The sequence below is a fragment of the Ambystoma mexicanum genome, chromosome 12 (genome assembly GCF_040938575.1).
Source record: "Ambystoma mexicanum isolate Mex_15411 chromosome 12, UKY_AmexF1_1, whole genome shotgun sequence".
NCBI lineage: Eukaryota > Metazoa > Chordata > Amphibia > Caudata > Ambystomatidae > Ambystoma > Ambystoma mexicanum.
In genome coordinates, this window is record NC_090936.1 from 620,877,732 (window position 1) to 620,886,391 (window position 8,660).

The window sequence follows — 8,660 nt, forward strand, 5'->3', positions numbered from 1 at the left end:
TGTGGAGAAGGGAGAGTAGTAATGTGGAGAGTGCAGGTTAGAATGATGGGAGTAGTATTGTGGAGAGGGGAGAGTAGCAGTATGGAGAGGCAAGAACATTAGTCCAGAGAGGGGAGAGCAGTAGTATGGAGAGGGGAGAATTGGAGTAGAGACCAGAAGAGAGTAGAAGTAAGAAATGCAACATTGGAGGGGCAGAGGGGAAGAATGAGAGCGCGAAAGATGAAGGGGAGTGGGAGGAAGAAAAGAAAGTGAGTAGGAGAGTAGTAGGAAAGCAGAGGAAGCAAAAAACATGAGTGTGAGGAGTACAAGAATTTCCAAGGAAGGGACTAAGTGGGATCCGAGTGTCTGGAAGGCACCTTTTCTTGTACTCATTCTTTTGTGGGTTTTAGGTTATGATTCACCTACATTGTTCCAAAAGGGAGCGAGAGAGAGAAAGGCCGTTGCCCTTAGGCCATCATGTCCAGCCAGTCATTTGTTAGACAATAAGTATTGCCGGTCCCTAGTTACCAACCTGTAGTAGAGATGAACAGACACAGATGTGTGTAATCAGAACAAAAGAAGTGTTTAAGACTAAACACAAGAATGCCATTGTGGACCTTCGGGATATGTGGGATACTGTCCAATATGAAGCTAAACTGCAATTAGCGACCTCACAGCATGTTGAAACTGACAGCTCACCCCGCTGTCCCATCTGAAGAGAAGCGGTACATAGAAGGGGCTGTCATTCTGCATCATTCTAACGCAGATGGTGAAGCCTTGGAATCGCCAATTACAACTGAGGAAATAGACTCAGTATATAAATGGCTTTTCGGTCCGATTCTATAAGCTCTTTTGAGCCCAACTCTTGTCCCGTCTCATAGCTCTCTTTAACTCCTTCCGGCCCTCTGGCTGCACCACACCATCTATGCAGGCCTCATCAACCATCCTGCTGTTAAAACCAGGGAAAGAGCCAAGAGACTCTGCCTCCTACAGGCCGATCTCTTTGCGGAATATAGACGCAAATATTTATTCAAAAGTGCTGGCCAATGGACTGGCTAGTGTCTTGCCCACGATAATTGACTCAGACCAAACAGGCTTTGTCCTTGGCAAATGGACAGGGGATAATAATCGCTGGGCACTAAATTTGGTGGAAATATCAGCCATGGAATGCTGTAAACTTGCACTTTCGGTGTTGGACGCAACTAAGGCATCCGACAGGGTAGACTGGGCATTCCTGCAATTTTCACTTGAGGCATTTCGATTTGGACTGCTCTTTCAAAGAATGGTTCTAGCCAACTATGCAGCACCTAAGACCTCTGTACGGGTTAACCTAAGTTCAGCCGCAATAGCTCTTAAATGTGGAACAAGACAGGGATGTCCCCTATCCCCCCACTGTTTGCTCCGATTATGGAGCCCCTCACCCAGAGGATTCGCCTCAATCCCATCATCAAAGGGGTCAAGGTAGGCCAAAAACAACATAAGCTTTCCCTTTAAGCTGATGACGTAATGCTTACCCTAAATAAAAAAAAATCCAGTCTGCCTTGTGACAAGCGATCCTAGAGCGGAATTCCTTTGGTCAGGTGGCAGGGTTTGACATTAACTATGGCAAATCCGTAGCCCTATGAGTGGGATTAACTGCGGAAAGAATTTGCTCACTTCATCCTGGCTGCCCCATTAAGTGGGATAGGAAAACAATACAATACATGGGGGTCCATATCTCTGCATGTCCAGAAGAGTTATGCGCAGCAAGCTTACCATCACTCTTTAGAGAACAAGAGGCCGATTTGGATAGATTGTCTACCCAGGAGATTTCATTGATAGGGTGCATTACGGCCTTCAAGATGGAACTGCTCCCCCAGTTCCTTTATGCTTGCGCATCTCCCCCAGTGGAGGTCCCATTGAAACCCCTCCTCTGGTTGCGACAGAAACTGTTTCGGTTCATATGGTGGGGGTGAAAAGCTAGGATCCCTAAGAAAATAACAATGGGCGATGCCCATCTGGGCGGGTTGGGGGTTCCCCATTTGCTTAAATATTATGTGGCAGGGCAAATATCTCGCCTTCAACTGTGGTTATCTTCCATGGACCTCCTGAAATGTGTCGACATTGAGCAGTCCAGACTCCAACTTCCTCTCCCTACCATATATTCCCCAATCAGCACGGAAACTCTGGGCCGGATCTCTCTCCTCCACCAAAACCACAGTGAAAATTAGGAACTGGGCCTTAAAAACAAAAGGGATCCCCAGCCCGGTTTTCCATAATCCTGTCTTCACCCTGGGCCTGTTCCCCCTTGAACTTTAGGAACTGGACTCGAGGCGGGTTGACCACCCTATTGCAACTATTTGAGAATGTTCAGACATGCACTTTTGAGAACTGAAAGGAAATATTCTGCCTTTGAGAGTGACAGATTTTCCTATGCCCAACTCTGTCACTGGATTACTTACCCTCTAGTTAGACAAGGGGCCATCCGGGATCTTGGGCCTATTGAACTCAAACTACAGGAGGGCTCACAAAAGGGGAATATTTCTAGGATATACAGGCTTCTAAGGGATGACATGCTGGCTGGCCATCCTCACTACATGTCAAAATGGGAGAAGGATCTGTGCCTCCCTTGATCGATCTATCTCGGGTGAACATTTGGATGTGGAATTTATCCTTCCAGAGATGTGTGACAAACAAAGAGTGTGCCCTTAAGCTGCATTTTCGCTGGTACTAATCCCCTGTGCGGCTACATCATTTCCAGCCCTTGTTGGACCCTGGGTGTTGGCAGGGTTGCGGAGTACTTGGGATATATCTGCATGTGTGGTGGAACTCCCCCCTTGTTCAGGCTTTTTGGAAGAGGGTGCTCACCTCGATTGAAGCCATCAACATCGTTGGACTTCCTAGGAGCCCTGAAGTGATCCTACTGGGCTCCCCGGTTCGTGGGGTTTCCCAAAATGACTGGGGCGAGGGCTAAATTACTGACCAAGCTTCTCCATAAAGCTAAAATCATGATTGCCCTTAATTGGAAGTCTCCCAAAGGCCCACTGCTGCCTTTATGGTGGGTTAAGATCTGGGATATCTTGGTTGCGGAGAAGGTAACTGCAGAAAAGGAAGGCCTACTACACCAGTTTACAGATATTTGGGTTCCAGTCCTGCAATATGATCGAGACTTTCCAGCACAAACTTATAAACCTTGGCTGCCAGGGCTGTTCATGTGAGCCCATGGGGGACTATGGGATAGTGTGAAGCGGAACCCGATGTGGAGGGGGTAGCGGGACTTCGCGGCCTCGTGGAAGTCGGCCGCGAGACGGAAAGGGCATCTCCATTCTGCGTATCCTTACCTGGCTTCGCCGGCTCCGCCGTCGAGGACTGTGGCATGGGGTCCGGGCCGAGCCTGCGGGAGACGCGGACAGCCGCGGAGCACAGACCCGCGCGGCCGGCCGAGCTCCTCTCGCCGTCAGGTGAAAGGCAGAGGGAGAGACGGCTGGCTCGGCGAGGCGGCCCGCTCTACAGGAGCCGGAATGTGTTGGCCCATGTGGAGGGAGGGAGGAGAGTGGCTGGGGTCTTCCAAAAGGGGGGGCCTCGCGGAGCGACCAGGTGTTAAGGAAGCCAACGGCAGCCTTTAATGGAGGCGGGACATGGCTGAACCAACCAATGGGAAGCCCAATAGTCAGGGGAGGTGTCCATTGGGGGGGGGGACTAAGTCAATCACATCAAATAAAAGCCTGGGAACTGATCTACAGTTTGTTGTTGCTTTTTCTAGTCATACGGAGAGGACGAGGAGAGAAGGAACGACTGGTGGGCCTATCCGGACACAAAGGAAACTTAGGAGTGCTAAGTTACATCCCTGGAAGGCTACCTGAGAGTGAAGTAACTTTCAAGGAGTTAATGGACTAATTTCTTTTGGTTACACATTATTTGAATAAAGCCTTATTTCAGCAAAACAACCCAACCTGGTCCAAGTCTTGATTTCTACAGATAGTTTTCTTGACTTTCCAGATGGACGATGTGGGGAAGCCAGAGGAGGGTCAGAAACCACTGGGGTGATGGGGGGGATTAATCCAAATTATGTATTGATATAAGAAAGAAAATGATGTGTTGATTTTGTCGCTCCTTGTGTGCAACCGATTTAAATAAAGTTGTTAAAAAATACAAGGAAAATATGCTTATTGCATTACAAATTCATCTTAAAAAGGAAGACAGGTCAGAGTTCAGAGGTCTGTTTATTCAGTAATTGGTCACCTCAAAAGAACAGATTTCCACATAAAACCCTGAACTTTAACCTCAGCAGAGCAATAAGGCATCATCCATTATGTGTCTGCTTCATGAAAATCAACCTATTAAGAGAATCCTTTGCCATCACAAAATTTCTGTTAATTCAAAACACCAGCAAAACATGTAAGGAAGCTTTGAAAACAAAGTATATTTGTCCATTTAAGGGCACTAAAAACACATTAACGGCTCTAACCTTTGAACCCTTTGCTTGATTTAAAAACCAAGACTAGATTTGAATTCAGCGAAGTGGCCCCCATCATATGTTGTTTCGCTCACCTGGCGTTGGGGCACGGTTGCAGCCCTCCTAGGGATGAAACTTCTCCTCTGTGCCTAAATGGGAACTGCAGTGATGAGCAGCGCGGTTCCTGCGTGAATACAAAGTGGGGTCATGAGGATATGCAGGCTGTGGTTCTAATCCCTTCTCCCTTGATGTGTCTCCCCTGGGGTTGCGCTATTCAGGAAGGCTCACCTACTGAATGATAAGGATGAGCTCTCCATCCTGCTGCTTCTGGCAGGGGTGCTTGCCGAATGGGACCGAGTTCCTTCACTGGTCCCGTGCTTTGGAAGTCCAGGCCAGCTGCGACTCATCCACTTCTCTAGCTGGTAAGTGTTTCCCTTGTTTCCACTTACCTGCTGGTCTTCCGACTTTCACAATTGAATTGGTAAAGTTTGTTCTTAACTTAAAGTCCGTTCTGCATGTAATGTCTCTTTCTCTGCTCTCTCTTCCTTTGCAGGTGTTGTAGCAGTTCAGGCGATAGCTGCAGTGATCGAAATGGAGCCAGCGGTACGTAGCAGCGGAGCAGCGAAGGTCCGGCAGCTGATAAGCAATCTTTATGGGTGCGTGTATTATATTAAGCGAGGCCCGACCCTGGGTCTGGTGCTCTTAATTATTCTAACCTTATCTTATCTTCTTTCTTGTTTCAGGTCTTCGGTTTCGGGAGACGAGCACGCACACGTCCAATAGTTCACAGAGAGTATTGGAACGCCGCATTACATAGCCCGAAGGGCATAACCTGTAACCATAACCGAAATGCTGTTTTCCACTCGTCCCCCTTTTTGACTTTTACCAAATGGTAGGCCCCTCGTTAATCCAATTTGGTACAGATTTGCACATGTTTTACCTGATCCAGAAGTTCGGGAATGAGTGGCACCGGGTACCGATTTTTAATCGTGATCTAATTGAGGGCTCTATAGTCAATGCAAGTCCTCAAGTCTCCCTCCTTTTTAGACACAAAGAAGAGGGAGAGGAAGCCGGGGACTTGGATAGGCGAATGAAGCTGTTGGCTAAATACTGATCCAAATAGGTCTTTAAATGGTGGTTCTCTTGCTCCGTTAATGCGTAAATCCGACTGCACGGAATCCGGGCTCCGGGTACAAGATCAATTTGGTAGTCGTATGTTCTGTGCGAAGGTAAGTTATTCGCTTGCTCTTTCCGAAACACATCTTGGTAATCCAGGTATTCAGAAGGTAATGAACTGGTAAGGCCTAGCATGATTTCTCTCTCCAAACTTGAGTTAGTATGATCCTTTCATAAGTATTCTTTGTTGTAACAGGTGTCGTTGCAATCTTGGGGAAAAGTCAGAACTCTTCTACGCCAGTCAATCCTAGGGTTATGGGTTTCCAGCCAGGACATCCCCAATTTCATCTGGAACTGGGGAGCACCTATGAGATCGAAGGTGATGTCCTCTTGATGACCGTCCTGACACAGAAGCTTGACCTTTTCGGTATAATGCGTCACCGGGCCAGATGATAACTGAGATCTATCAACCGCTGTGATGTTTTCCGATATTTGCTTCTGTCGAAGAGGAAGGCCTATCCGGATAGCCAAATCTTGGTCTATGTAATTCCCCCCAGCTCCACTGTCAATATATGCTTCCAAAGCATGCATTTTCGATGGACATTTGTGTGGTTTACCAAGAGCAACGGGATGACTAGGTGTGAGGTCTGTATTGGTTCCTTTTCACCACTCGACAAGTGGACCCCTACGCTTTCCGGGCGTAGGAGTTTTCCGAGACCGGTTCTTCATCTTCACTCTTGTTAGTTGCTCCAACTGTTTTTCTGGGTGGTTTCACCGGACATTCTCGGAGAAAGTGTCCAGCTTTGCCACAATATAAGCAGAATTGCTGCTGTCTCCTTTTTTTTCTTTCAGCCTTATTGAGAGGGCTCTGCAAGCCCCCAATCTGCATTGGTTCTGACTGGTCATGGGGTTTGGTCTGAATCGCACGGGGGCGCACGTAAACTGATCACCCCTCTGCTCTGGCTCGATCCATCTTCCGATTCTGCAGCCTATGATCAAGTTGTACTGTCAGGTGAATGTATTCGGCACACCCCTCCGGGTTTTACTACTTGAGCTAGCACATCCTCCAGTTCTCCGGGCAATCCACTGTAAAAGAACATAGTCCTTTTTTTCCTCGGGCCAATTAGTTTGGGCTACAAGACAGTTGAAAGAAGTGATGTAGGTTAACAAATCTTGGTTACCCTGTTGGAGTGACAATAGTTTGTTGTCCAGAGCCTGTCTTTGGGCATGTCGTGCAAATAGTTTCTCCATTTCGCGTTGAAAACACCCAAAGTCCCGAAGCAAGGGATTGTCTTGATTTACCAAGGGTATAGAGCAGTCCGCCACACTTCATCCCAAATATGAAAGTACAAAGGCCACTCTGGATTGATCATTGGGGAAGGCCCCAGGTCTGCACAGGAAATGAAGGCGACATTGATTCATGAATATTGTGTACTTGTTAGGATCCCCAGTTAAGCGTTCGGGCGGGGCTTAGGGAACCGCCCCTCGAAGAACCACATGTACTGGCGTTGGCGTTGATGGTGGTGGTATTGGTTGGGACAACCCCGGCAACGAGATCTGGCCATCCTGTGCTTGGAGCATTTGTCTTGCTAAATCCTCTGTGCGTTCTCAGTTCACAATGAGGTCCCTCCTTAAAGTGTTGGTTTCCTGTCTTGAGGCATGAACTTCAGCCCGTAACTCTCCCAGTAACTGGGCCAACTGGTCTGTTTCTGGAGTGTCCATAACGCCCAGGCAAAGATTCCGAGGAGGCTTTGCGTTCTGTTACGCTCACCTGGTCTCTGTGGAGGCACTGGGGCACGGTTGCAGCCCTCCCAGGGATGAAATTTCTCCTCTGCGCCTAACTGGGAACTGTGATGATGAGCAGCGCGGTTCCTGCGTGAATATAAAGTGGGATTGTGAGGATATACAGGCTGTGGTTCAAATCCCTTCTCCCGACCTCTTCTCCCTTGATGTGGCTCCCTTGGCGTTGTGCTATTCTGGAAGGCTCACCAGCTGAATGATAATGATGAGCTCTCCATCCTGCTGCTTCTGGCAGGGGCGCTATCCGAAGGAGACAGAGTTCCTTCACTGGTCCCGAGCTGTGGGTGGTCCAGGCCAGCTGCGACTCATCCACGTCTCTAGCTGGTGTTTCCCTTGTTTCCACTTGCCTGCTGGTTTTCCGACTTTCACAAATGAATTGGTAAAGTTTGTTCTCAACTTAAAGTCCGTTCTGCAATTAATGTCTCTTTCTCTGCTCTCTCTTCCTTTGCAGGTGTTGTAGCGGTTCAGGCGGTAGCTGCGGTGATCGAAATGGACCAGCGTTACGGAGGAGCAGAGCAGCGAAGGTCTGGAAGCTGGTAAGCAATCTTTATGGGTGCGTGTATGATTTTAAGCGAGCCGCGACCCTGGGTCTGGTGCTCTTAATTATTCTAACTTTGTCTTATCTTCTGTCTCGTTTCAGCTCTTCGGTTTCGGGAGCAGGAGTGCGGATGCTGCGGCTTTGGATACAGAATCCGCCAAGAAGATGATGGGATGCTGCCAGGCTGATGAGAACCAGAGTGCAGGTAAGGTTGCAGCCGTTGCAGGTTTCCGCAAGGTAAGTTTAGCTGGGTCAGGCGGCGGTGAGCGTCACGTTGCACGGAGGTGCAAACTAATGCGAAGCGCTTGTCTAAGGGATTGGTGGGTTTATATAGTCTAGTTCTTGGCCACAACCATTGGTTCTGGCCTGCCTGCCACACCCTGCCCCACCTAGATACTACACTTGCTTTTCAGTCTCCATTCCCTGCCTCTCTTGGATTCTGCACATGCCTTCCAGTGTGTAAATAGACACGCCCGAACAGTGTGCAAGTGGAGAATTCCAGTGAATATAAATAAAGCACACCTGCATTAAAGAAACGTTTCAGCTTGTATTCATTCATGAGCCTGGCGCCAATGGTGCCAGGAGATAGTCCAGCTGGGCCCCCTGTGTCTAAACGTCCCAAAGGAACAAGAAGGAGATATGTTACCCCTTGTCCCCATCACCAGATGGCGTGGTTTCTGCATAGTTGGACCTGTGGTCATGACTTATGTCTATACATATAATATATTTATATGTATGAATAATGAATACATTCACATAATTGAATAACTCTCTCATACCAACAGCTACAAG